The sequence below is a fragment of the Pezoporus occidentalis genome, unplaced genomic scaffold (genome assembly GCF_034315485.1).
Source record: "Pezoporus occidentalis ecotype Australia unplaced genomic scaffold, CSIRO_AGI_Poc_V1 ctg93, whole genome shotgun sequence".
NCBI lineage: Eukaryota > Metazoa > Chordata > Aves > Psittaciformes > Psittacidae > Pezoporus > Pezoporus occidentalis.
Genome location: NW_026916294.1, coordinates 4,179,563 through 4,205,258, shown reverse-complemented (window position 1 = coordinate 4,205,258; position 25,696 = coordinate 4,179,563). Strand labels below are relative to the sequence as shown.

Sequence of the window (25,696 nt, the reverse complement as noted above, 5' to 3'; positions counted from 1 at the left end):
CGTCTCTGCAGACAGTTTTGTATCTTGGGGCTCTTGACTGATGAATCAGCTTGCTCCCTTTGGGAGCTGCTACAATCACTCTGCTGATTAAATTCTGCTGGTTTTGTGTGCATGAGCTGTAGTAATCTCTGCTCTATTCTCCATACTAATGACTGTTCCTACTGCCAGATCCCACTCACTGATTTGCTGCTGAAAACAGTTCGCTGATGGGCAAAATCATGCCTGACACTCTTGTGGAAAGCTTCCTGAAGCCTCAAGCTGACTCTGCACAGCCTCCCATGGCCCCCAGTGAGCTCAGCCAGGCTGTTGGCTCGGCAGTGAACAGGCAAGGCTTGTTTTTATTGTCCAGAGGCCTGGATCAGAGCTAGCTCAGATCAGGTCTAAGATCTCCTGGGCTCAGTGGGATTACTCCAAGCTAGACGAGATGAAGATGTGGTCAAAATATGTTAGGCAGCCTAAGGAGGTGCACTTGGTTTTGTGTTTCAGTGCTGGAGTCCTCTCAGCAGGAGCAGCTGGGCTCATTTACAGTGATACTTTCTGCTGGGCTCCACAGGTCCCATGCAGGGCTGATCACTGCCTTTGGCAGGTTATAGTGAACTTCTCAGCAGGATTGTGTGCCAGTGCCCAGTAATTCAAAGCTGATTCATATACATAACACCCAACTTTGTGTACCGGTTGGCAGCATCTTCTAAATCCATAAAGACAGCAGAAGGCAGCTACTGAAGCAGTCTCAGGTTGCACACTCATTTGTTTTCATGAGCTCTTTGTTTCCTTTTAACAACGCACAGGGTCTGGAAATGAGTTGTGTAATGAGGGAGAATGTGTGAGAAGCTCTCTCTGCAACTCATATTTTTCCATCAAAATAGATCCTGGGAGACCTCAACTGACAGAAACCAACATCATGGCTGGGTTGAGTAGATAAACGCTTGGCGGGTAGAGAGCCCTGCCTCTCTGCACTGGGTGGTGCTGGCACAGGGGATGGCTGTCGTACCTGGAGGAGACGTAATGACAAGCGGCAGGAAGGCAGTTCTTGCTGCAGATATGGTCTGTGCTGCATATCTCATATAGCATGCTTACAGGTTTGATAAACAGCAGGCTGGCTTCTGCCCTTCCTTTCTGGAGGCCGTCTGGCTAAGCAAATCTGTTAGGGATGTCCGGCTGTCTATTGTAGTTCCTTCTGGCATCCCCGGGAAGCGGGCAGATCCCTCCGGCTGGCATGGACTCATCCTCCATTTGTTCTGCAGGTAGTAAACTTCACTTGTGGTTGGGCTTGCAAATTGGCCAGTTAGAAAATGATGTTGCCTAGCAAAAGGGAGGGAGGTTTTGTGGCCAGTTTTTTTGGACACCGTGACCTGGACCAGCTCTGTGGCTGATACGGGCTCTGCCTTTGTTTATTGAAATGGTTTACTCAGTGCATTGCCTGTCCCTGGAGTGCATTAGTGCCCAGTGGACTGTGCAGCACTGGGAAACGGTGACCCTGCCATGATTACAGCAGGCTTGTGAAGTGCAGTGACAGTAAGAGCAATCTGACATTTTGCTGTTGTCTAATTGCAAATCCACTTAAGGTCTGAGTAAACCTCCATGTAAGGCCTTTTGCAGGTGTGGCTTTCCCCCGGCTGTGGGCTGCTGCTGGAGAAACCCCACACTTGTTTATTGACGCTTGCAAGGTTTCAAAGACACTTGAGCCCATGACACTTCTCAGGCTGTGTGGGAGGGGTGGCCTGTCCAGGCAGAACATTGGGATGGGACATTGTGGTTTGACAGTGCTGCCAAGCAGCGCTCACTGCATGCCCCCTGTGACAGAGACACGGGCAGTTTGGGGAAGAAGCGAGTGTCTCCACTCACCCACCTCCCAAGCCATGAACAAGTGGCTGTTGGGAGATGCCTCTCTCCATCTTGGCACATCTCATGCCGAGGGAAGACTTCTCCCCTCCTGCTGGTCACACAGGTTGGGTATATAGGGGAGTGAGAAGGTGCTACCTTGTCTTAGGCTCCAAGTGGTGCAGGTAGCCCGAGGCAGCAGCCCTGCTACTAAAGGGGGATTTACAACCTAAATAAGCCCCGTTCTAGCTGTGACTCCCATTGACTTCAGTGGGAAAATACAAGTCTATGAGTTTTGCTGTGCCTGGGGAACCCTGTTTGCTCCTTCCAAGGGAGAGCTGATAGAGCAAGGTGTACTTAGCAGCGGGAGGCTTGGCTTGGAAGCTGGCTGTGCCCCTTAAGCAAAAGATATTCCAATGCTGGTCATTACAATGAGTTGTTCTCATCCTAAATCCCGTGGTTTGTCAACTCCTCAGCAGCTACAGACAAAGCAACAGGCACGTGGGGGAAAGGCAGAAATTGTGCAAGTGTGTACTATAGAAAAATGACATGTCAAGAGGAAAAAAAGCCACACTTCTGGAAAAACAGTGCAAGACAGTGCAGTGTTCCTCTTCCTGGCTTTCCCACAGCCGCTGTGGAAACACAAGGACATACGACAGAATAGTAATCAGGCGACTCTGGGTACATTGTGAAACCTCTGCTGCTTTCAACAGGCAGAGCAGCTTGCTCAGAGTAAGAGGCTTCCATTAACCTGTGCAAAATGGCAAGAGCCTTTGGAAAAAGCTAATGGCGTTGCTGCTGACAGGCGTTTTTTTTAATTGATTTATTTGTTTGACTCACAATGGCTGTAACGCATTTCTGAAAGGAGCCGAGTTCAAAAGGGGTTAGTGTCAGCCAAGGGCCTGTGGGACCCTTGCTTGTTTCTCTTTGACATGATCCAAGGCATAAGCTGACAACAGTGCTCCTGATTTGTTCCTATAAAAATCAGTCAAATGAAATACACTTTCATTCCCTTTCCTAGCTGTCACCGTGATCAGGAAGTCTCTGTAATAGAAACCCTGACCACATGGCTATGGTGATGCATGCAAGCCCCGTGAATGTATATCTTTATGCTGACTGTGTTTATGTAGTTTACTCCTTCCTCCCACCGTATTTGTCTTAAAAGCTACTAAGCTTATGAGCTTGTGAGTGGTACCACCAAATTAGTATCAGTATAATGTCTAGCGCATTAGGGCCCTGCTTGCTCCCTCTGAAGAGCAACTATTACTCTACTAATGCATATCATTGATCAGGAAAGGTGCTTAGCACACGGGGTAAGCTGCCAGAGGATGGAGCCTCCTTCAGCCCTACCGTGGGAAGACTATGGGGAAGAGGAGAATGAGGTGAATACCCCTGTGTTTCCACTGTCAGAGCACCACACTCAGCAGACTGACAGAACAGTGTCTTTTGTCTGCTGGGATGAGATCAAGAGCCCCTGGTGCCCAAAGGGCTGGGCAGAGCTTCAGGCTTCTTGCAGATGGAGGCTGAGCACTCCAGGGAGTTCACAAAGCACCACTCTCTATTTGGTAGCATATCTCCTACCTACTCATGTGGCCTTCTTGGGAAATAAGCAGCTTTTTTATGAGCTCCCACCCACAGAGGCTAAGGGAAGATGCTGCCATTACCCAAAGAGAGACATACGGTGCTATTTCAAGTCCATTTTCAGCAGCACTTTGAAGCTCATTGGGAAGGGTTTCTTCTGTGCTCACATTCTTCATGATTGACAGCACAGGAATTACATGGCACGTAGCAGATCTTTCTCACAGAGGGACCTACTTGCTAGCACAGCTGCTGTCTCTTGAGTATTTTGTTTCTCAAGCAATTTCACACTGAAAGCATTCATAAAAAGTGGGAAGAAGAGCCCAAAGCATTTCTGAGGTGCAGGAAGAACAAACATTAAGCCCATCACCCAAACATCCAGGTTTCCTCCCTTTCTGATGGGAATTGCAGGATGTCAGGGGCTTGTCTAGTTGGACCTTTCAGGTGTTAAGCTGAACGTCTGCAGAATGAAGATGCTGGATCAGTGGAAACCTTACAGTTTGTCTTTACCTTGCAATGACAAAACCCAATCAAAGCAGAGTCAGCACCTGCCTCATGTTTTCCATATTATTTCTATAATGTATTAGGACAGATTTGCATGTGAAGAAAATATTAGCACAGCACTGAGCTCTCGCATGCCATGCAATGACTGAGAGCCAGTGCTGAGCTCATGTTTTCTTTATATGTAAATCTAACTCACTAGAGAAATAATGGCAGCTATGTGTGATGTTAAATGTCACTTCAGCTAAGATTAGCCTTCTGTAATGGTTAGAGATTATTTTGTTTATACCAGTAGGTAAATTTGTGCAGTAAATTTGTTCTGCTTTCTTCCAGTGAAGCCCAGCCAAGCTTTCTAAGAAAGATATGTTAATATTTAACAGACAGTGAAAACTAAATGTTAACATTTTCAAATCTCTGAGTAACTTTGCAGCCTAATCTCTTACTCTCAAACGTGACTTTTTGGGCAGTAGGTCATTTGAAATGGCCCTTTTATGGAATTCGTCTTGCTTAGATGTCAGCCAAGGGCTGACATGTCTCCTTGGAATAAGTCTCACCTTTGATGCGATCTTGAGGACTACTCCAGAAGTGTGCTTAAGACAGAGGAATCTGTTTCTGAAGTCTTCATGGATGTCTTCTATAAACTTTATCAGCATTTCATTCTTATCCATGACTATAAAAAACCAGGTCATGCATAACCTGCACAACAGCTGCAAGTGGTTTAGGAAGCTGCTGCAGTCTGAGTTCTGCCAGCTTCAAAAGCCTCTGATTTGGCTAATTTTAAATCAGTGCTCAGGCAGCAAAACGTGTGATCTGCTCTGTAACAGGGATGATCACCCAGCAGTGCCTTTTAGCATGAGCTGGTATCTGTTCAGAAGCTCAGGGTCTCCAGCGGCAAGCTTCAGCCTGAGCGTGTGTGCCATGAACACACCCTGAATCGGTGGAAGCTTTTGGAAGATGTAGACTGCAGCTTCATCTTTCCCAGCCACGGTGGGAGTTCATCACCACAGCCTGCATGCCTGTGGAGATCCTCACTGCCACAGTCAGAAGCAGTTGCATTGACTGAGCGCTGGTGTTTTCTGACCTTACTTTCTAAGAGGTAGGCAGTACTGGAGTCTGAAGCTGCTGTAAGCTGCTAAGACCTGTACTAGCCTCTTCCCTCTCACAATATTGTTTTCAATGTGATCATACAATTCAGCTATGAGAAGAAAGAAGTGTGATTTTTATAGTAAAGAACATTCTTTTCATTAATGACGTAGAAAAAGAGCCCAGAAGAAGGAATTCAATTCTTCCTTTCAGATCTAAGATTTATTGCTAGCCAAAACACAAGGATTGCTTTTGAAAGGAGATCTAGGGGTAAACCAACAAGTGCTCAGCGCTTACAGCTTCTTCTTTTAAGCAGTACAGTGTATTATCTGATCAGTGGTACACAACAGGAACTGCACTAGTATTCAGCACTGTTGTGGTTTTAAGTAATAGTAAAACATCCCTCACCTCCCTGAAAGACATATATGGGCTCTGGAGTAATGTACTGATGGACATTTTAATGGGTTTCATTCAAAGGGCAGAATCAGATTGTCTCAATTGCTTGAGTCACACATTTGCTTTTGCAGGGAGATCAGCACCCGCAGTTGCTGTGGTGTGGACCTTGTTGAATTGATGTGAGTTTTGCCTAGGGTTCATCTTTGGATTCTGGGCTTTCATCCTGGACTTTTAAGTCTTGTATTTGAGGTTTTGGAAAATAGTGGTCTTGGACTGTGTGAAACAGGTCTCAGTCTTGAAGTCTTCACTGCCACAGAACTCCATGCAGCTGGAATGCTTTGGGCTTTGCCTGAATGAAGACCAATGTGTCAATACCAGGAATAACCAGCACGACGTCTTGGTGTAGGATGGCTGTGCCAGGGAGCAGGCCCAGCCCTCTGCCCCCATTAGTGTGTGCAGAAGAGGACAGCACAAACACAGCTCCGAGTGGAAGTTACCAGAGGGCTAAACAATGGTAGCACCTACCTTCGGCATCACCTCTCTCTCCTCCCCCTTCACTTCCTGTCCCTTTGCCCTTGCTTGGGCAATTCATCTGCAGCAAGATAGAATCAAAGAACCCTCTTCCTTTGCTAAACAATTTGCTCCTTTTGTTAGGGTCAGATAAAATGCTGATAAAAGCTATTGTAGCTCTGCTGAAGCCAGCAGGAGCGTGCTGCAGATTCGGTCCTTGATCGTTTTGCACCTTGCTCCCCCCCTGCATGTATCCAGTTACATCTCAAGGTAAATCCAACATTATACTGAATTAATGGACCAGAGACATGGTCCCCATGGGGGTTTTGCCTGTTGGTAGGTGCAGTGCCACAGAGCTTCGGGGACAGGAGTTCTGTAAGTGGAAGGATCTGCAGGGTGACTTCTTGGAAAGTGCATTTTAGGGTTGGATGTTTGTTTTCTTGTTCCTCACTAAACAATCTCCGGTCCCTGCTGCTCGGGAAAAGGGCAGAGCAGAGCCTGGCCTCCAGCTCACCGCTGAGCCCTGTTTGCTGCAGCTGCACTTTGAGAAGGCATTTTGGGGAGGTGTAGGAATTGCTTTTGTCCCATTGAGCTAACATTTTCATTGAATGGGTGTTTAAATGCAGTGGCGGAGGGAGCCCTCAAAAGAGAGAAGATGGGGTGCCAAGGAAGGGCAGGGCTGAGGGGGAGGTGAGCAGGCTCCTTCTCACCATGTGGGCCATAGGAATTGCTCTGCTGGCAGCCACAAGCCCCGTTAGATGTCCAGGGGCATCCTCCCACTGCAAGCAAGGTACAGAGCAACTGGGGGAGAATTAGCAACACGTCCAATTGTAATAAGGTTGCTATTACAGGTAATATATATTTAATGCTCTGCAGGGACCATTCAAACTTGCATCTGTAGGAAGGCGAAAAAAGTCAGGTTTGCTTTTTTGGCAGCCTGCAGATCAGAGAGTCCAATCTGCAGTCACTCTTGGTATGTTTTATGTGGGTGGGTTTTGTTAAGCCACAGGCAAAGTTATTGCACCCCTAGGCTACTCACATTAAATGCTCCTCCAATTTTAGCAACATTCTTTCCAGGCTCAGCTACATTTGTTTTTATCTTCTCTATGGCAATTGATGATCTAAGTCTAAAATGTATAACTCCACAGGATCTCCTGTTATATATTTCTTCCACAGCTGTAGCTGAATCAGGACAGTATAATCCAATGACATGTTGTAATGCCTACAGTTTTCTTTAATACATTCCAGATTATAGGAGTCAACAAAGTTTACATATCCAAAGTAATAAATTTACACAATAATTTACAAATCCCATACTAGGATTATATCTTGGAAGTGTTCGGGTTTTTTTTTCTCCTATTTTCTCTGGTCTGGTTAAAGTCTGTTTGTTGGAAACTCAATGGGACAGATAAAAGATGCTGAGACAAACAACTTAATCCCCTAATAATGTCAAGTGGAAAATCCAGCAACGGATTGGCAAGGAACTCAAGTGACAACTCCAAAGTGGCCCTTACTGAGGACTACAGAACTAGTTAAAAGGCTGAGCTTGGGATATAATTAGAGATGAGACTGAATCAGTGCCCATAGGTTCAAACATTTCTTTGAACTCTGAAATGGAGCCCAATTCCATTTTATTTTTTAATCCATGCCTGCATAGCGTCATTTTAGCTCCATTGAGGCCAGTTCAGCATCACCTCGTACCTTGTGCTGTCCTCAGTCCCCACACAAAGTGGCCATGAAAGACTCCTGGGTGGTATTTCCACGTTTGGGTGCTGTTGCAGATGGAAGCATGGGATCCTATGCTGCCAGGCAGGTGCCTGTCACGCAGCACCAGGAGAAGGATTGCTGGGCACCACGCTGGCCTCCGAGTGCCACCACCTCATCCTGCTCTTTCCAGGGCCTGGCACACACTGCACCCCCATGCAGCAGCCCCCGTTCCTGCTGCTTAGGGCAGTGTCAGGCTGCTGTTAATGAATACACCTCGAAAGTAAGGCATGTGGTCACAGAAGTAGGAGGCCCTCAGAAATGCAATTGCTGAGCAGCTGCAGAAAGAGCCTGTTAATTATTATCTCCTTGGAGCTGTATTTAGTTAGACAGCCCTTCACCCTGGGGTTTCCTGGTAGGAATGTCTTACCGGGGTGGAGACCAGGGCGTCCAGAAAGGAAACAAAGGAAAGAGGTTTTAGAGCTGTGTCTTATCTCTGTCCACCTGAATTACTGTTGTATTTTAACAGAATATATGAAACCCATTGTTTGAAAAAACCCTGACGAGCGTCCTCTCCCAGCTCCATTGTTTTAATGTTCTCCTAGGAATTTGTATATAAAATGTTCCCCATCCAGTTTATCTCTCCCTGCTCGACAAATCCTGTGTTTCCTTTCCGTACTTTCAGCAGAGTGGGAACTAACCTTGATCTTTTTGCTCCGCGAACAGGATTGCCTGTTCGGATGTCACATTCCCACCCTCACACACAAACAAGATGTACCACCACTGAAAATAATCTGTGGGAAGCTCATACATTCAAGATGAACTTCTGGAAAAGCAGCTCTGAACTGAACCAGACCCTTGCTCAGGGGACGGAGCGACTAATGTTGTCCAGCTCGCACGGAAACCCCTTTACAGAGCAGGTTAAAACAAATGATCTGAGGCCAGGACTGTAGCTCAGCTCCTCCACTATTAGCAGCCCCTCATCTACATCTCATCCTGAAGAGAAAGGACTTGGCCTCTCTCCTCAAAGCCCCTTTTCTCTTATATTACCCATGGTTGCTGAAATGGCTTTTTCAAGCCAAGGAAGGCAGCATGGGAGACCAGGTGGTCACAGGTGACCATAATGTTGACCATTTGCTGGGCTGGTAATGAGAGGGAAATGCAGAGGTAGCATGATGCCACTTTGTCTCTTCCTGTCTGTCACTGTACCGTACAGCCCAACCAGCTCTGATATTTGGTCTTTGAGCTTCCGGGCAGCTTAAAGGCAATTCCAAATCCCAGGCTTGTTCCTGTGGATGGAACCCTTCCCAGAAGGGAGAAATCTCAGAGGAGCCTGTTTAATATAGGCTGATCTCATGCTTGAGCATACACAGGAGTTGACCTTTCAGCACTGAAATAAGAAGTGATGGGGATAGAATAAATCACAGCCTTGAAAGAAAAGCCAAGCAGCTTAAACTTGCACCTCAGGAGAAGGAGTCAAGGTGAGGAGGATGAGAGCTGCAGAGGGCCTGAATGACAGGTTCACAAAGCCATCTTTCAGCAGTGGATTTCGTGGACCTTTGCAGAGCAAGCCTGCAGAGGAAAGGCTATTGAGATGTGAAATTGAGATGTAAGTTGATGAGCCCTGGAGGTGAATTTTAGTCAGGTGGGTAGGTTGGAAAGACTCCGTTATCCTGAAAAAATCTGCAAGGCTTACAGATAGGTTGGATGTGAGGACTGAAAAGGATCCAAGTTTTCCACTTGCTAAAAGTTTCAGGGTAGAAGCAAAATACTCCCAAATGAGAGCAGTAACATTACACTCACATTGCAAAGGCATAAATTGTTCTACGAACTGCCAGGCTGCAAAGAACCAAGCCTCTATATTGCATTGCAAGCCTCAGAGCTGTCATATTTCCATTGAAACCAAAGCCAGAATTCCCACAAACTTGATAGGAGGCAGCTCCAAGCCCCCCCCGCCATGGTACATCCCCTTAACCTTCAGGGCCTGGTGTTGAGTGCAAGGTTTTTCCAAGAGAACCAAAACTCCAAGCACTCCCCTAATATCTGGAAGCCACAGCCCAATGAGGAACTCGTTCTGTGTGGTGCCTTCTGCTAGAGCCTGCTTCCCTGTTCAGCCTCAGGGGAGGCTTTTTCAGGGAGTATCGGGCTGGTCTGTGCCACAGAGCCCATCACTGCCTGGAAAGATGCTGGGGTTTGCCCTCCCAACCCACTCTTCCTTTGGACCATCTGTGTTGTATCCCCAAGGCAGTCGGACCCCCAGCCCCATCCATCAAACCCTGACAGGACAGAAGACTGCAGGAGCTGGCTGGAGCTGGAGGAACAGTTTTTTGGCAGAGAGGAGCTTTTCCAGCAAATGTCAAGGGGGAGGGGGAGTCAAAATGATTCACAAATTCAAACACATTTTCTGAATAGTTCTGGCCTAGAAAAAAAATACAGAGGTGGGGGAAGAGGGAGGGAAGTTAAAAATAGCAATGCGTGTCATTCTGACACTTTCAGAATGAACTGTTTCATTTTGGGAATGGTTTGTTTATGTTTCGCAGGCATTTCAAATGTAGATTTGATTCAAAATGGCATTTTTTCACTTCAGAGTTGACCTCCCTGTTAAAACACGTTGAAAGGAGAAAAGGATTTTTAGAGCTTACGTAACCCGAAATAAAACACCTCCTTTTGCTTTGCCTCCAAATGAGCCATTTCAGAGCTTTCCTTCCACAGCCCTACAATTTTAGCTGTGTTCAGCCCAACGTGAACATCTCCTCTCCCCTAGTGTTTTTCGGTTGCGCCCGGATACAGACAAATCCATACTCCGTCCAGCTCCCAACCTTTAAGTCTGATGCCATGGAGCAAGCACTTTAATCTGAGGTCAACCACATGTTGCTGTGATTCAGACTGAAACCTGTGGTATCAAATGAATAAGAGCTGTAGGTTTTGTAGATAACTGGCCGCTTCTCCGGAAGATGCAGTGTCGAGCATCAGTTAGAAAAATAACCCGAACTCCTGGGGCCCTGCAATCTGATCTAGAAACCTTCAGCGAAGCCGGAGTGTGCAGACTTTCACTCCCTCCACACTCACACCGCTCTCAGTCAACTGATTCATTAAAGGGAAACGAGCAAACAGCCAGTAATTACTTTGCTGTAGCCAAAACGTGCCGCAGAGTTTCCCCCGGCAGAGGGGAAGGGAACACACACGTTTGCTGTATGATGACGTTGTTAAGCTTACTCTCCCCCAGTTTTCTGCCTGTTGTGCCGTTCCCTCGGGGGAAGTGCATCCCTTGGTGTCTGGAGAGGAGCCTTCTTTGCTGAGATTTACCTTGAATGTCTTCTGAGCCCCTTTCCTGTGTGCCTTGGGAGGGCGCGGGCACAAAAGGAGGAGAAAAAAATACCACGGTGTGGGATGGCAGACTTTGTAGCATCAGTCCCTCCTGGGCAGGGGTCATAGGAAAGACCTCTTCCATTTATGGGAAGACTCTAACGTTTACCTGCAACAGAATCATAGAATCACAGAATAGTTAGGGTTGGAAAGGACCTTAAGATCATCAAGTTCCACCCCCCTGCCATGGGCAGGGACACCTCACGCTAAACCATATCACCCAAGGCTTCGTCCAGCCTGGTCTTGAACACTGCCAGGGATGGAGCATTCACAGCTTCCTTGAGCAACCCATTCCAGGGCCTCACCACCTTTACAGCAAAGAACTTCCTCCTTATATCCAACCTGAACTTCCCCTGTTTAAGTTTTAACCCGTTACCCCTTGTCCTATCACTACAGCTCCTAATGAAGAGTCCCTCTCCGGCATCCTTGTAGGCCCCTTCAGATACTGGAAGGCTGCTATGAGGTCTCCATGCAGTCTTCTCTTCTCCAGGCTGAACAGCCCCAACTTTCTTAGCCTGTCTTCATATGGGAGGTACTCCAACAGGAAGGTTTGTAAGTATTTTTCAGGCCTGCTGTAATTTCAGTGTTACTGAAGATCTTATGGGGTGCACAGAATACAGATGCTTTTAACATGGAGGGATGTAGAGGTGAGGAGCTGGCTATGCGCAGTGCTGGCCATGGCACCAATGGGAGCTGTGAGGGCTCTGCCACTTACTCTGGGTAAGCTCTGGGTCCCCCTGCAAGGGGGCTGATTACTGCCTGCAGCAGGACAAGGAACAGAGGCCATGGTGCGTGTACCAGCTCTGCAGCTCCCTCGACCACGCACTTACTGTTAAAACACTGCCAACTCAAGCTCTCCCCCAAACAATGGAGACTGCCTTTAGAAACCACCAAATGTCTCAGTGTTTATTTGGAAGTGCTGTGTTTATTTGATTGTTTTCCTAGTTTTATGCCTTTAACTCGCACTCAGGGCAACTTTTTCGGTCTTTTCTCTGCAAGCCAGAAGGCTGTAAATGTACTTTCTTTTTAAAGATGAAAGCTTGGAGTCTCAGCCACCTGATGGCAAGGGCTGGGGGCTGTGAGAACAAGGCAGAGCTCACACTAAAACTGCAGGAGTGGGCAAATGGACCCTTGAAGTAGCTGCTTCTCCCAGCTGAGAAATGAACTGAATGGAAAGAAAGGCCAGAAGGGCAGAGCATGTAACACACGGAGAACACCAGCTCTCCTTCCCTGCCCCAGCCAAAACAAAAAACCCATACAGAACCAAAGTGAAATCAGCCTTCCTGTTTGTACATGAGGCCTGCGATGGCAGGTGGCATCCGACTCTCACATCTCTGCCAAAAGCCAAGCTCAGCTCCCCGGGAAAATCTGGAGGTAGAGGCACAGATAGGGATATAAGTGGTCATCAGTGAATAGGGACCATACAAACAGTACATAGAGGCTCACACCATTTCCCTGTCCATTTGTTTAGTCTGAAAAATAATCACTTTTCTACAGAGGAAGGTGATTCAGAGATTTGCAACTCAGGCAGCTGCCAGGAGATGGGAAAACAGCTCTAAGGATGTTAAACTTATAGTGGGGAGGCAGCGCAGAGCCAGTGCTTCAGTGCAGATTGTACAATCTTAGCAAAACTCTCAACTTTCCAACCAAACAATAGCATTTGGACAGTGATCTATGGGCATGTAGTGACAGGACAAGGGGGAATGGCTTTAAACTGACAGAGGGGAGATTTACATTAGACACTAGGAAGAAATTCTTCCCTGTGAGGGTGCTGAGGCGCTGGCACAGGGTGCCCAGAGAAGCTGTGGCTGCCCCATCCCTGGCAGTGTTCAAGGCCAGGTTGGAGGGGGCTTGGAGCAACCTGATCTAGTGGAAGTTGTCCCTGCCCATGGCAGGGGTTGGAACTGGATGAGCTTTAAGGTCCTTTCCAACTCAAACCAGTCTGGGATTCCATGATTCTTAGGCTCTGACAGTGCTCAAGAAAATACCAGGCAGGATTGTTGAACTGTCCTAAGCCCCCTTCTCATTGAATGGTGCAGAGGTGCTGTGTGACGTGACGCCAGATGCTCTCTAGCAGCAATAAGGGTATTTGGATTTCAGTTTGATTTCATTGGATATGCCAACACGTTCTCCAGTTTGCCTCTTGAATTGAGATGCTACAGCGTTCACTTCTCTCCTTTCCAGCTGCTAGGCATGTGTCTTTGCTTCTCCAGGGGGAAGGAGGCAAGATGATCTTAAGGTCCAACCCTAACTGTTCTGTGATTCTATGATTCTTCTTTTTAGCCTGTCCTTAGAGCTATGACATGTTTAAAGGGAATTCATCCGTAGAGCAAAGGCATGGACGTTGGGTGTATCCCTCTTCCCATTGGTGGGCTGTGCACTTTTCTCAGGTGCTCCATCTGCAGGGCTAACTCCATGGAAATCACATCAGGAGGGCAAAGATTGTATACAACATGCAGAAGGTCTTCTGGAGAGCAGCTGCCTTTGGAAAACCAGCTAAAACTACTGTTGGCGTAACAAACCGAATATTTCCAGGATATAAAAATAAGGGAGGAAAACAGCTTTACTGGCTATTGTCAGAAAACAGAGGCTTGCATAACAACAGCAACATTTTCCATACACTATGCAATTAAGTTACTTGCTTGGGACTTAAATTGTAAGTCAGTTTAGACAGCGTGGCCAGCTGTAACATAACACATGGTTACAACACACATAGTGAATGTTATTACTTGGTGTCAGTGTTTATTGAACAGAATGGGGATTTGAGAAACAAGCTTTGGCTCAGGAAACACTAACAAAGTGATGGCACTTAACATCTCTAAAGCAACACAGCTTAGAATGTTGGGGAATAAATTCTCCAAAGATAAAATACTTTGGAAAATACCTGCTAATCCCTTTAAATCCCTAAAAGACAACTTATTTTTCATCCTGAGTAATGATCAGCCACAGATTTCACCACTAATCTCAGAAAGATCCTGTGGGTTTTTTGGACAAGCAAGGGAGACTCCAGGTGTAGATTCAGTGGCTGATTTTGCAGCAGAGGTTCCAGCTGATCTCACTGGAAAGTGTTTTATTTGCTGCTGTCTGCTGGTCCCTTGCTGTCTTCTTTTGCTACTGCAGGAACCAGGGCCAGCAAACAGCACTTCCCTCTCATTTTTAAGGAGAAGAATGGATGCTCTAGCACGTTGCTTCATCTCAGTTGCAAGACTGGAATGAGACTGGGCTAAATCAACTCTGTTGAAGCTCCATAGAGTCTGGTGGGCTTGCATGAGAGATAAATCTGATCCAGGGTAAGAATAACACGAAATACACATATGGGCTGGGTTAGTGCATTGTTTATATAGGGCCAGACCATGGAGAGCTGCCTGCATTGCAAAATCCCCCTCCCAGCTGGCTCCATCAGGAATCCTTTGGGAAGCACAGCATGGACAGACTAGCAACAAAATGTGGCACAAACAAAGAATCTCCCCTGTCTTGTGCTCACTGGCGCTGAGAGTTGAGGACCATGTCAGCAGTGGTGCATGGGCTCAGCTCAGCAACTATGCTGAACCAGCATCTCAGGGAGCAGCAGAGGTCAGATTGCCATGCCCTCCAGTGGGAGTGAGCTTATAAATAGAGTTTTGGAACAAAAACAGAAGCCATCCACCACAGCTATTTGTGATGACCTCAAAATAAAGTTAGAATGGGGTTGCTTTCTGTGCTGCTTAGCAGAGTGGCTGAGCTCTCCAGCAGAACAGGAAATAGCTGAGGAGCTGTTTGAGTAACCAGAGTCGTCAGATCAATGGAAAAAGTGGTTTGAGTGCATTTTGTGAAAGTGCAGTCATCAATTGTGAAATTACTGCAGTTTCTGTTCCTAGATCAGGGCTGTTGTTCATGCCAAGGGGGCACAGGTCTGCCACTGCTGTGTCTGAAAGCAGAGCGCTTCTTTTGGATGATGTACACAATGTGCACACAGGGGTGAAGCAGACATCTTTCCCTTCGGTGTCCTTGGATTCAGATTAATCTCTCAACATCATCAGGATCCTACGTAGGGTGCCTACCATGCCATTTGGAAGGAAAATAAATTTGCTCTTACTGGGAGGCATGGGGAGGTCAGGGCAGGTGAGGGTAAGAGCAGTTCTCCATCTCAGAATTGAGGCTGGTCCTACACGTTAGTGACACTCGCAGCTTCTTTTCATGTTTTGCAAGCTCATCTGAGACTTGAATGAATGCCAGATTAATCTTTCAAGGGAAGCGGAGCTGGGTTGAAAATATCTCCAGCACAGATAACTCAAAGGAAGTGCAGCTTTTAAAAAAAGCATGTGAAATGCCTCTAAGAATCTACCTGGGGTTTCCTGTTTTCTTCTTTTCCTCTTTCTCTTCCCTCCCCTTAGTCCCACGTTTTGTCTCTTTGCTGCCTCATCATGTCACCACTTACTTTTTTTCCCCTCTCGTTGTTCCCACAGAGGCATACAAAGGGTTTTCGATCCCGTCACATGCTCCAGCTGGAAGTAGAGCACTTTTCTCCGGGGTTTTGTCAGGTTTAGCTGCAGGCGCTCCCCAGCTTTTCGCTGATTGTCTTTTCAGCTGCCCTCCGCTTGCGACACTTCGCGCTGCAGCCGGGCAAAGGCCGCTGCAAACTGCAAAGCGGAGGCGATGCCGTGAGTGCGGGGAGCGCAAGGGGCTGCAGGGGTGCGCGCTGGGGCGGCCGTGGGGAGGGGAGCGGCGCGGCGCGGCGTGGGAGAGCAGGGGTAAGACGGACAGGAAGGGAGCGAAGGGGAAAGGCAGGTGGAAAAGGGAAATGACCGCGGGGGCCAGGAAGGCTAAAGAGAATACAAGGGAAGCTGCGAAGCCATCTGGGAATCTGCTTTAGCCACGTGTAAATCGCAGGCGTCCTTGCGGCTTCCCGCTCTGCGCAGAGCGGAGCAGCAGCGCCCGGAGGAGGCCGGGCAGAGCCGGGATGGCGGCGTGCGGCTGCGTGCGGTGAGCCTGCGAGGGGACGCGGGTGTGGGGACACGGAGGGACCCAGTGAGTGGGTGCCCCGAGGTGGGGCACCGGGGCGGGCAGAGCTGGGCCAGAGGCTGGTGGAGCCGGCGCTCGTGGGTGATGGCACGGGCAAAGCGGGAGGAGATGTGGATGCTGTGTGGTGGAGGCAGAGTGGGAAGTCGGGGAGAAGCCGAGTGCAAAAGCGGATCAGGGGATGGAAAAGGAGGAAACTGAAGGGAAAAGTTATGTGAAAAGTTGCAGGTAGTGAAAAAAAGCATCGTGGAAGGCTGACATGGCAAAGCAGGGTAAAGTGAGGAGAGGTCGGATAAGATTTTAAAAGCACTTTATGATGCCTGGGGCAGGGTTTGTGGCAAATAGCTAAATCTCAGCCAGCCTCCCTTTGTGGGGAGAAACAGGCCCCTGCAGAGCACAGTGTATGTGACCTGCCTGCACAGCATGAGAGTTGCCGAGGCTGAGCAGCACTGTGACTGTAAAAGAATTTAACTAGCATAGATGCAGTCGTCTACACTGAACATGGCTAAAAATAGGCAAGATGAATTGCAATCCCGAGGACAAAATGTTACAGTAAATGAATACAAACCATCTCATGTTATTTAGCCCGGCTCATTCATGCCTCCTCCATGCGTGCGCATGCTGGAGATGTGTGCCAGGTGCAGGGTTTGTGCATGTTAAGTGCGCATCTAAACACCAGCAAGTACCTGTCTGGGATGTTCCTGTCTCTTAGCTTCTGTGCACCTCAGACCTGTAAAAACTGGGCCATGATGCTGGAGCAGGCTGTAGTTCCTCAGGTCTTTGTTGTTTGAATCATAAATCGTTCCTAGGAGTCTCAAGGAAGAGCAGGGAGATGTAGTGCTGTTGCAGGGGGTGCTGCTGCTGACCCCATCACTCCCTGCTTCACTATGAAGACTCTGCAGGGTTAATCCAGACCCTCACCTGGTTTTAGCTGAGCTCTGTAGGCTGCCTTCAGCCTCCACCAGAGGTGTGGGGGTCACTTTGCTTTGTGTCGCACTGAGAGGTACCAGTGTGACAGGGAAGAAAGGTACCCAGCCCCTGCTGGTGCCATTTGCCCCATGGCACCTTGTCCTGAAGGAGAGGCAATTTGTCTGCCCTGGTGAGAGAACTGGTTAGGAATGAGTAACACTGCATCTCTGCAGGGACACCCATGAGATGTGCCAAGAGAAACCCAGGTACACGCTGTTACTTCATGGGATCCCTCATATGTGGACTAGGCTGGTGTGGATGGTCTGAGCAGGGCATGGATCTGGAGCCCACCTGCATCATTGGAGGTGTCCTCCGGCTGCCCCAGCCGGCTCCCTGCAGCCCTGCCCTCCTTTCCCGTCCTAGTCCCCGACCTTGTCCTCATCTCCAAAATTAGGTCTGCAGGTCCCTCACCTCATCTTCAAAACTCTCTGTGCAATTAACTTGCACAGGGGTGTCCTTGGCAGAAGATGTCCCCAAAGGATGGGCAGCGAGAGGATGTGCACAGTTTAACTGTAGCTAGGGCATGATGGTTACTTGTAGGAAACGCTGTGAATGTGTATCTCTGCACCAAGAAGTGTCAGTTTGCTTATGGAGATCGTGAGCCTCTGGGGCTACCTGAGCTTATTCAACACTGTGGGAGTGAACAGATTTTTCATCTAGTGACGGTGACGTTGGGCTTTTAGTGCTCGGGTTTGATTAGTCGCAATTGAACGCCTCTTTCACTTAGCCCTTTACTGCAGGCTGCTCATTCTCATGCTGCGCGTTTCCTCTGCCTGCAAAAGCACTTAGAGAAGCTTGGATCCCCAGGTCACATATTCTCAATATTTATGCCCCCTGGATGGTTTCCCAGGGAAGCTCTTTCTCTTAGAAGTCAAGGAAAGATGTATATTTGTCAAAACTAATCTTAACAGGGTGTAGAATTCATTCTCAGGCAGCAGGTGGATTAGAAAACCTTATTTTTGTGCAGTTAATTTTGTAAGATCTCCCTTCCACCTTCTCTATGATTTCATTTGCTTCCGTGTCCTGGAGTCTCAAAAGACAAGGGTTTCTATGGGCCATCTTGAGAGCACTTGCTGGCAGCCCTCGCAGGAGCAGCACAGAGGTGGCTGTCCCTGTATTCACGTTAGCTGTTGAAACATGTTGTCTCACAAGAGCTATAGGGTAAATTCCCACTAAATTCCTTATCCTGTTCGGACGGGATTAGTGAAAAGGTCCTGGTAAAGAACACTGAGGTCAGGAGATACACAGAGTTTATATGTGGGATTGTTAGACCAGCAATCTAATGGGCTTCAAGTGAAATATCTAAGAGCATTGCGAAAACTCTTCCATTCCTTCCTTTCTACTTACCCTGTCCGGTAATAAGACATACAGTTTGCATGATGAAATTGTCAGGATGTGCACACAGTCTTGGAGAAGAAATTGCTTGTTGGCTCTGTGCAGAGCCACGCTGGGAAAGGAGCTCTGCTGCAGGCTCCTCTGAGCCCACTCACACCAAGGGGAGAAGGGGATGTGGGTCCATCCAAGCCGCCTGCTGTCAGCTCTGCAGGCTGAGAGAATGCAGCCACATGTGGGGTTTCAGCAGCAGCCATGAGCTGATGATGTGGAAGGAACGGGATGGGATTTCTGCATGGCATGGGTAGTGTTGCACAAGAGCCTCCACGGTCGATGGCTTGGGCTGTCTTTGCACTGAGGCTCCTCTCTGTGCTCTGCCGATGGGGAGGGGGCTGCAGAGGCACTGTGTGGCCCATGGCAAGGGCCAGCAGCTTTCTGCAGGGATGGAAAGCTGTAGTCAAAATGAGAAGGCAACTCCTGTGCTGCTTCATCTTCCTGGAAAACAGGAGCGTGGCTCAGAGCAAACACACCGAATGGCATTCACTCCGATCTGGGCCACGTAAGCTGTACTGCTCTCACAGCCAAAACTCCCAGTAAGAGCATTTGCCCAGTTTTCTATTAAATACAGCACCTGAGAAGGTGAAAGCCTTGGGTTTGTAACTCATTAGACCTAACATCAGAAACGATGAGGTGCATCACACAGATCAGCATCAGCCCCATGGCAGCGTCAGGCACCGCAGGAGCAGGACCCCAGAAGGTGGATTTTCCCCCCATAGTTGGTATGAGCTCCAGCACGAGCTGTGCAAGGCTTGCAGCCATGGGTGCTATCAGCAGAGCATCTCTGAGCATCCTACACAGCTGGGCTTGGGGGGCAAATGCTTCCCCTGGTGTGAAGTCCCTGAGCTGCCTTAGCTTCAGCTCAGCTCTCAGGTTTACAGCAGATGAAGATCAGGCTGCAATCTCAACCGGTGACATAAATAACACACAGCTATGTTAGGATACCCCACCCTTTTCCTGCAGTTTTAGTTAGAGGGGCAGTGCTGCTCGTGATGCTTTATTGTGACAGAGAATGAAGAGAAACACAGAAAAACAAGGCTATTTGGTTTAAGGTATGGATCTGGGCTTCTTGTCTAGGGAGGGGGAGAAGGTACACTTTCTTCAGTAGGTGTTTTTAGATTGTATTTACTTAAGCAAGGAGGAGTGAAGTAGACCCAGTGATTATTATATATAACCTTAACTGTGGTTGTATCTCCAAGGAAGAGTTTAAATGGGAGAGATCATGTGTGTGCTGTCCTAAATTGCTTCTCCTGGATGGCATATCCAAATGAAAAAAGTTTTCCAAGTATATGGCAGCTGGGTAACTGGGGCCTGTTGTTCTGGCATGGCTGATACTTGCACACCCTCCTGGCTCAGGTGTGTTCTTCAGCATCCAAAGGCTGCCACTGAGTAGTTCAGCTTCCAAAGAGTGAGCGCAGCACAGTTGGGCTGACACAGTGAAGTTGGTGGTGGGTCATAAAGGTGAGTGACGAGAGCTGTAGGACCCCATATGGGTAACCACACAGCAGCCACGCTCAGTGCTGCTGAGAGATCTCAGGACCCCTGTCAGAAGTGGTTCAGTGTGATGGCTCAGGGGACCATTCCTTTTGGAAGCTCATGCTGGCTGTCCACTTCTCTTACATGTGTTTGAAATTTTTAATCCATCTATTTATGCTCTCAAGCATCTGTACCTGCTCCAGTTACATCAGACACTGCTATGGCAAAGCCTTTAAGGGTGTATTAGAGCTGTAGGGTTCCCTGGATTTCTGCATACTGTGTGGGCATCACTCAGACTGAGCAGCACTGGTCCAGGGTCTTCAAGTGGCTTGTGTATGGCTGTGTGTTGCCCTCTGAGCGCTAGGACTTTAATCCTGCTCTGTGTGAGGAGGGAAACTGTGCTGGAGCTTCACTAGCTGACCTAGAGATTGCCATGACATCTTCAAAGAAACTCAGTTGAACCTAGCTGCCTGGAAAGTCTCAGAATGTTGTATGGGATGAGCCTGAGGCACATCAGGAGGGCTTTCAGGCAGTAGTTAGTCCATCGTATGCCCTCATATGGGAGCTGTGCAGTTGAGGTGCTGGAGCTGTGCCCCAGCTTCCCATCCACAGGCCTGCATGTTTCATGTTGTTGGCCTGGAAAAGGCAGGATTTGCAGGTAGAGCTGGGTGGTGGGTATGTGTTGATGCAAGAGACATTCCTAAGGGTGAAGCTGATGCACTGGCACCAGAACAGGGAGCTGATGGAGGTAGCAAGTGGCACAGCCAACTTGCACCCCCAGGAGTCTTGGGGACCAACATGCATCATTATTTACCAGGGAAGGGTTTTACTGGGACTGCACTGCCTGCTTTCCAACACTGTGCTCACTGTTTTTCCTTACCATTTTTCTCTGGATGTGGGTAGTCCAGGCAGCCCTGTTGGATGCTGCTCCATGCTGTGTGCCACTGGGCTGCGTGGCCCCATGGGAAGGGATGTGCTCCCTATCCTCAGCATCTTCTCTGTGGCAAGGGTTGTCTTTTGCTTCCTTGGTCCAGCTAAAGCTGTTCCTCCCAGGTGGGCTCTGTCTATGCCAGGATTTCCACAGAAATTCCCCACTCCTCCTGCACAGGGATTTTCTCCTCCAACTGGAGGGACTGGCTCCGGTCAGCATCCCATCAGGCTGGGAGCCCTGCCAGCTCCCAGGCAGGCTCCACTGCCTGTGCACAGCCAGTGCAGGACAATAGGGGTTGTCTCCGCCTGGCTGCTTGCTGCTGGGACAGGCAGCCCTGGGCTCTGCTCTGGGAACAACGAGGGTTTCTAATCCTGCAGGAGTTTCATCTTTCAATTGAGGGTCTATTACAGCTCCTTGCAATGATTAGCTCTACAAATGACAATAATCAATAATTTGGCTAGTGCTGGGTCTTCTCTTTCAAGGATCACCTCCAAAAGTAACCTCTGAAGCAGCAGATTAGGTGAAGTCGGACATAAAAGCAGATGTTACAGGGGTGTGTGACCTCAGGGATGCACTGCCTCATGCTGAGGGGAGTCCTTAACCTCTCATGCAAGAAGAGAGAAGCAGTGTGCTTCCTTCTTCTGGTGGCAGCTTGCCAAGGTGAGCAGGTTAGCGCCGATAAAAACATCTCTCTGCAGCCCTCAAACTGGGGCATGCAGGTTTCCTCTTTGAATTTGCATTTCTCTTGCAGCCCCTTTCAGCTGGCCTGAGGTTCAGTAACGTGCAGGTGGAAGAGCCCTTGCGAGGTTAGTTGTAAGTGACTTGAGGAGGAGCAGGAGCAGTAGCATGCAGCCAGGCACACACATGCAAAACCCATAAACCTCGCCTTCTGTTACAGGAGATGAGCTGTGTGTTTCTCAGCATGGTGTTGCTGTCACCACACAGCTACTCCAGTGTGCTGCAGCCATAGGTGGTGGCAGGAGTAGCACACCAACATGTATGGCATGCATGAGCTGAGAAGGATTTTACATGTCCTGTGTGCTGTGCTGCAGAGGGTGCACTGGGACAGAGGCTCTTGTATCTGAGTGACCAGAAGCACTGTCCCCCCTATCAGCTCCTGCTCTGTGGTGTGAGTGCTTCCCACCCATGTATCAACAGTGCCTGCATTGTGTTTACACCACATGGACCCAGTTCCAAATCTTTCAGCTTTTCCTCCATCCTTACTGGAAAGCAAAACTCACTGAAATTTAAGTGAAGTTTTTTGCAGAAAAGGACTGTTAAAAAAACCCAAGCAAACAAAAAAATATCCTTCAGGATTTGGCCCAGTATGAAGGTTACTTTTGCTCTTGGTTTCACAGAAATGACCAGCACCCCTAGTTGCTCTAATAGTTGAGGTCAGAATAAGAACAAGCTGTTTATGGGGTGGGGGAGTGAGAAAGAGCTGGTAAGTCTTTAAACCTGCACCTCTGTGGCTCTTGCTAACAAAACCTGACACAAAAGCCCACTCATTAAGATGGCTGGTCATGGGCCAGCGGGTGCCATTCATTAGACACCCTGGAGTAGAGCTAAGCACTGTGTCCTGCATCATCCGTTCACTTCAGACTGGTCCCCAGCTCTGCAGACAGGTTCAGTGCAGCCTGGGGGAGGCCGGAGTGCTGGCTGCATAGGGATGCTCCATTGCAGGGACCCTTCTGGCGAAGATCAGGCTGTTAGGCTGGGACCTGCAGTACCTCCATTAGCAGGGGGCATCCTGAACAGTGAGCAACTGCCCTCGGGTTTCTGTGTAGGAGGCACGTAGACAGAACAAAGGGGAATGGCTTTAAATTGCAGAGGGGAGATTTACATTAGACATTAGGAAGAAATTCTTCCCTGTGAGGGTGCTGAGGCGCTGGCACAGGGTGCCCAGAGAAGCTGTGGCTGCCCCATCCCTGGCAGTGTTCAAGGCCAGGCTGGACAGGGCTTGGAGCAGCCTGGTCTAGTGGAAGGTGTCCCTGCCTGTGGTGGCAGGGTTTGGAACTGGATGAGCTTTAAGGTCCCCTTCAGTCCAAATCATTCCGTGGTTCTATGGAGCTGGTCTGGCCCAGCTTTACCTGCTGCACCATCACCAGAAGCGATAGGTGTCTCCCTACCCCACCCGTGATGCCAAAGAGAGGACAACTGCCCCAGGGGTAGATGTGTTGGGTCTTGGCTGTTGAGTGTGGTTGCTGCTACCAGGGGCTTTGCACTGCTTCCCTGGATTTGGATGTTTTCCTGAGCATTGTGCTAATCCTTATTGTTCTTTTCCCTTCTCTAATTTTCCTTAATTGTCCTTTCTCCCTAGCACATCAGTGCCATTAACTCTAAGCACCAAATCCAGAGGGCCACTGGAAGTGCTAATTTCCTGGGCAGGCTCCTGAAGGCTCTGCAACCTGCTTATGAAACTCCTGTCCTTTGGTGGAAGCAGTTTGGTGGTGCAGCGATTTCTGCCTGCAGCCATCAGAGGTGACTTGTGTCTATCAGGACCTGGGCAGTTTCCTTGCCCCTGAAATGCAGAAGGTTCTATTAGATTATAGCCTTTATAGCGTCAGACCTTGGTGGTAATAGATGATCTTTTAATCTGTTTTTGTTGTACAGGATGTACCACAAACAGGCCTCGATTCCTGTTTACTTTAAACACTATCGCAGCATTACTACACAGACTTTCCTGATTATTTCTCCTCCCCTGCCACAGGCCTTCCAGGTTTTCAAATGTTTCGTATTTGTACGTCACACAAGTCAAAGATTTTTATAATCAATATGGTAAGGAGAACTGAAACACAAACCTTTCCAATAGAAAAGAGATTGACGTAATTTGTCCAGAGGAGGTGGATATGGCCCCACCATGACTGCAAGTACTGGACATGCTGCCCTACTTTTTGGGAGCTCCTGGGGAGGAGCAGAGAATAGAGGTGGGGGGATGTGTGGGGGTATGAAAGTAAAGCTTCCCAGCATCTCCTGGCTGATTTGGGCCTCTCTGTCCCGTTGTTTAAATGGGACCAGCCAGGCTCTCAGCACTTGCGAGCACTTGGTGAGTGTTCGGGGCAGGCACAGGAGAACTCCGCTGGGAGTTATGGGGTGCAGCCCCCCAGCTGGGGATAGCAAACATTGACTGTCAGCTCTGTGGGAATAATCACATCCCAGGCATCCTTGACAGAATATCTGTTGGGCAATTGAAGTGTGCTCCACTTCAGAAATGAGGAAGGCTTGGTAGAGAGCTCAGCACCCATTTACTTTGGATACCTCTGTTTTGTAGCCTGTTTGGAAATAGGCAGGGCTGAAGAGCAGCTACTGATTAGGACGCTGCTTTATGCTCATAAACATGTCCTGAAGGGTCTCAGCCTTCCACAGTCCAGTGTAGTGACCCTGAGGGGAAAACACTGTCTTCAGTGAGTATCCAGTGCCTGGATCCCTGTTCAGAGCTCCTCTAGACTCACTCCTCAACCTTTTGACTCGCCCCGCAGTTTCCCAGGCACCCATGGCCCTCCATCAGGCAGCTTCTAGCATGGCTCCGTAACTCATGTGTGTTCTTTGTCTTATTTATGACTGTAAAGTTTGTTTCTTCCAGTCCAGCAGAAAACAAGTCGATGTAGAAAACAGTATGTGATTCAGTTTGTGGTGGTGCATCTAATTTACAGGAACTGGCTCCTTTGTACAGTACATGCTGTGAAATAGCAGGTCTGCTTTGGCACTGACTGGACAAACAGAGGTGACTAAGCAATCCAGTTGATTTATGGCAATAGCCTTGCACAGAAGATCCGGGAAACCTCTGGGAAAACTGCCTATAACTTAAGGAATTGCCACCTGCGAATTATAAAGGCTCCCGGGCACAGCCGAGACCTGTTGTCAGAGCCTAAGGAGCGAAACATGAGGCAGGAGAGCACCTAGTTTTTCAGGCACCGTTGCTCCCAGAGCGTGCCACGTCTTGGACTGTTGGCAGCAGAGAGAAGAGCGTCTTCCCAGTGGGACTGCAATGCAGAAGGGCCCGAGGCAAGCCAGCAGCGATGGGCTGTTGTGGGAATTCCTGTTGCAGGTAGGGTTTGTTGGGGTGGACTGGGAGGTGTAAAAGGTGCTTGGAAAAGTTGTGGCGTGGCTGATTCTCTGTGACAGAGACTGGGGAAAGGGAAGGTTCAGGTAGAATAACTGCTTGAGTGCTGCAGAGCAGGGGAAGGGCTGAGGTCTCCTTTCAGGGGTACCGAGTGCCTGCACTCCCGGGAAATGAGTGGGACTTGAGGATGCTCATTCCTTGTGTCAGGCAAATCGTGGGCCACTGGCTGTTAGCAGGTGCAGAGAATGCTTTCATGAATAAAGAAGCAAAGTAATTTGCTTGATTTGACTTACTCTCATGATAAAAAGGCCATCCATCATGAACAGCAATATTTATGCAGTCTCTGAACATGAGCTGTGGTGTGTCTGTGGGCTGCTGTTAGACTTTAGATTTGGTTTTCTTTTTGCCTAACCCGCTGGCATCCTCAGAAGGGCATCCCACAGCCCCACCACCCTGCAGTTTAGGTTTTACTGGGTTGAGCTGCTGAGAGATTTTCGTTCCTAATGGCAGCTCAGATTCACTGAGCCACTGTAGTAAGAGCTGTTTTGCCAGGGAAGGGCTTTTTGGAATGAAGCAGGTGTGGGGAAGTACAAAAGAAGTGGCTGTTTGAGGGCATTCACTGGGAGGTGGGAGGGGAGATGGGCCCAGCCATCAAGGGCTGCTCTTCCTTCCCTCCTCCTCCTCTTCCTCACATCCCTTTTCCTTCATCCCTCACCACCCCATGCTGGAGCACGAGCCCACTGTTGTCCTGCTTTTCTGGTGCCTTGCACTGCCTGTTTAGCCTGTCACAGCCACCCAGAGAGTTCTGGCAGTGTCTTAGCTCCATTCTTAGCCCCTGAGTGCTTGGTGTCCATACCTGCAGGGCAGCCCATCAGAAACACCCTGCCACATTTCACAAGCTGGTGCCACCA

At 48.7% G+C, this 25,696-nt stretch overlaps 1 protein-coding gene and 1 long non-coding RNA gene across 2 annotated transcripts in view; both read left to right on the top strand.

The window, feature by feature from the left end:
* The window catches only part of ITPKB (inositol-trisphosphate 3-kinase B), a 66,746-nt gene that overhangs the window by 4,077 nt on the left and 36,973 nt on the right, over positions 1–25,696 (top strand). The gene's annotated exons all lie outside the window — the stretch shown is intronic.
* Positions 15,606–21,650, top strand: LOC134157121 (uncharacterized). The gene is made up of 3 exons (XR_009962191.1): positions 15,606–15,921; positions 21,205–21,382; positions 21,474–21,650. It is a non-coding gene; the product is annotated as an uncharacterized LOC134157121 (long non-coding RNA).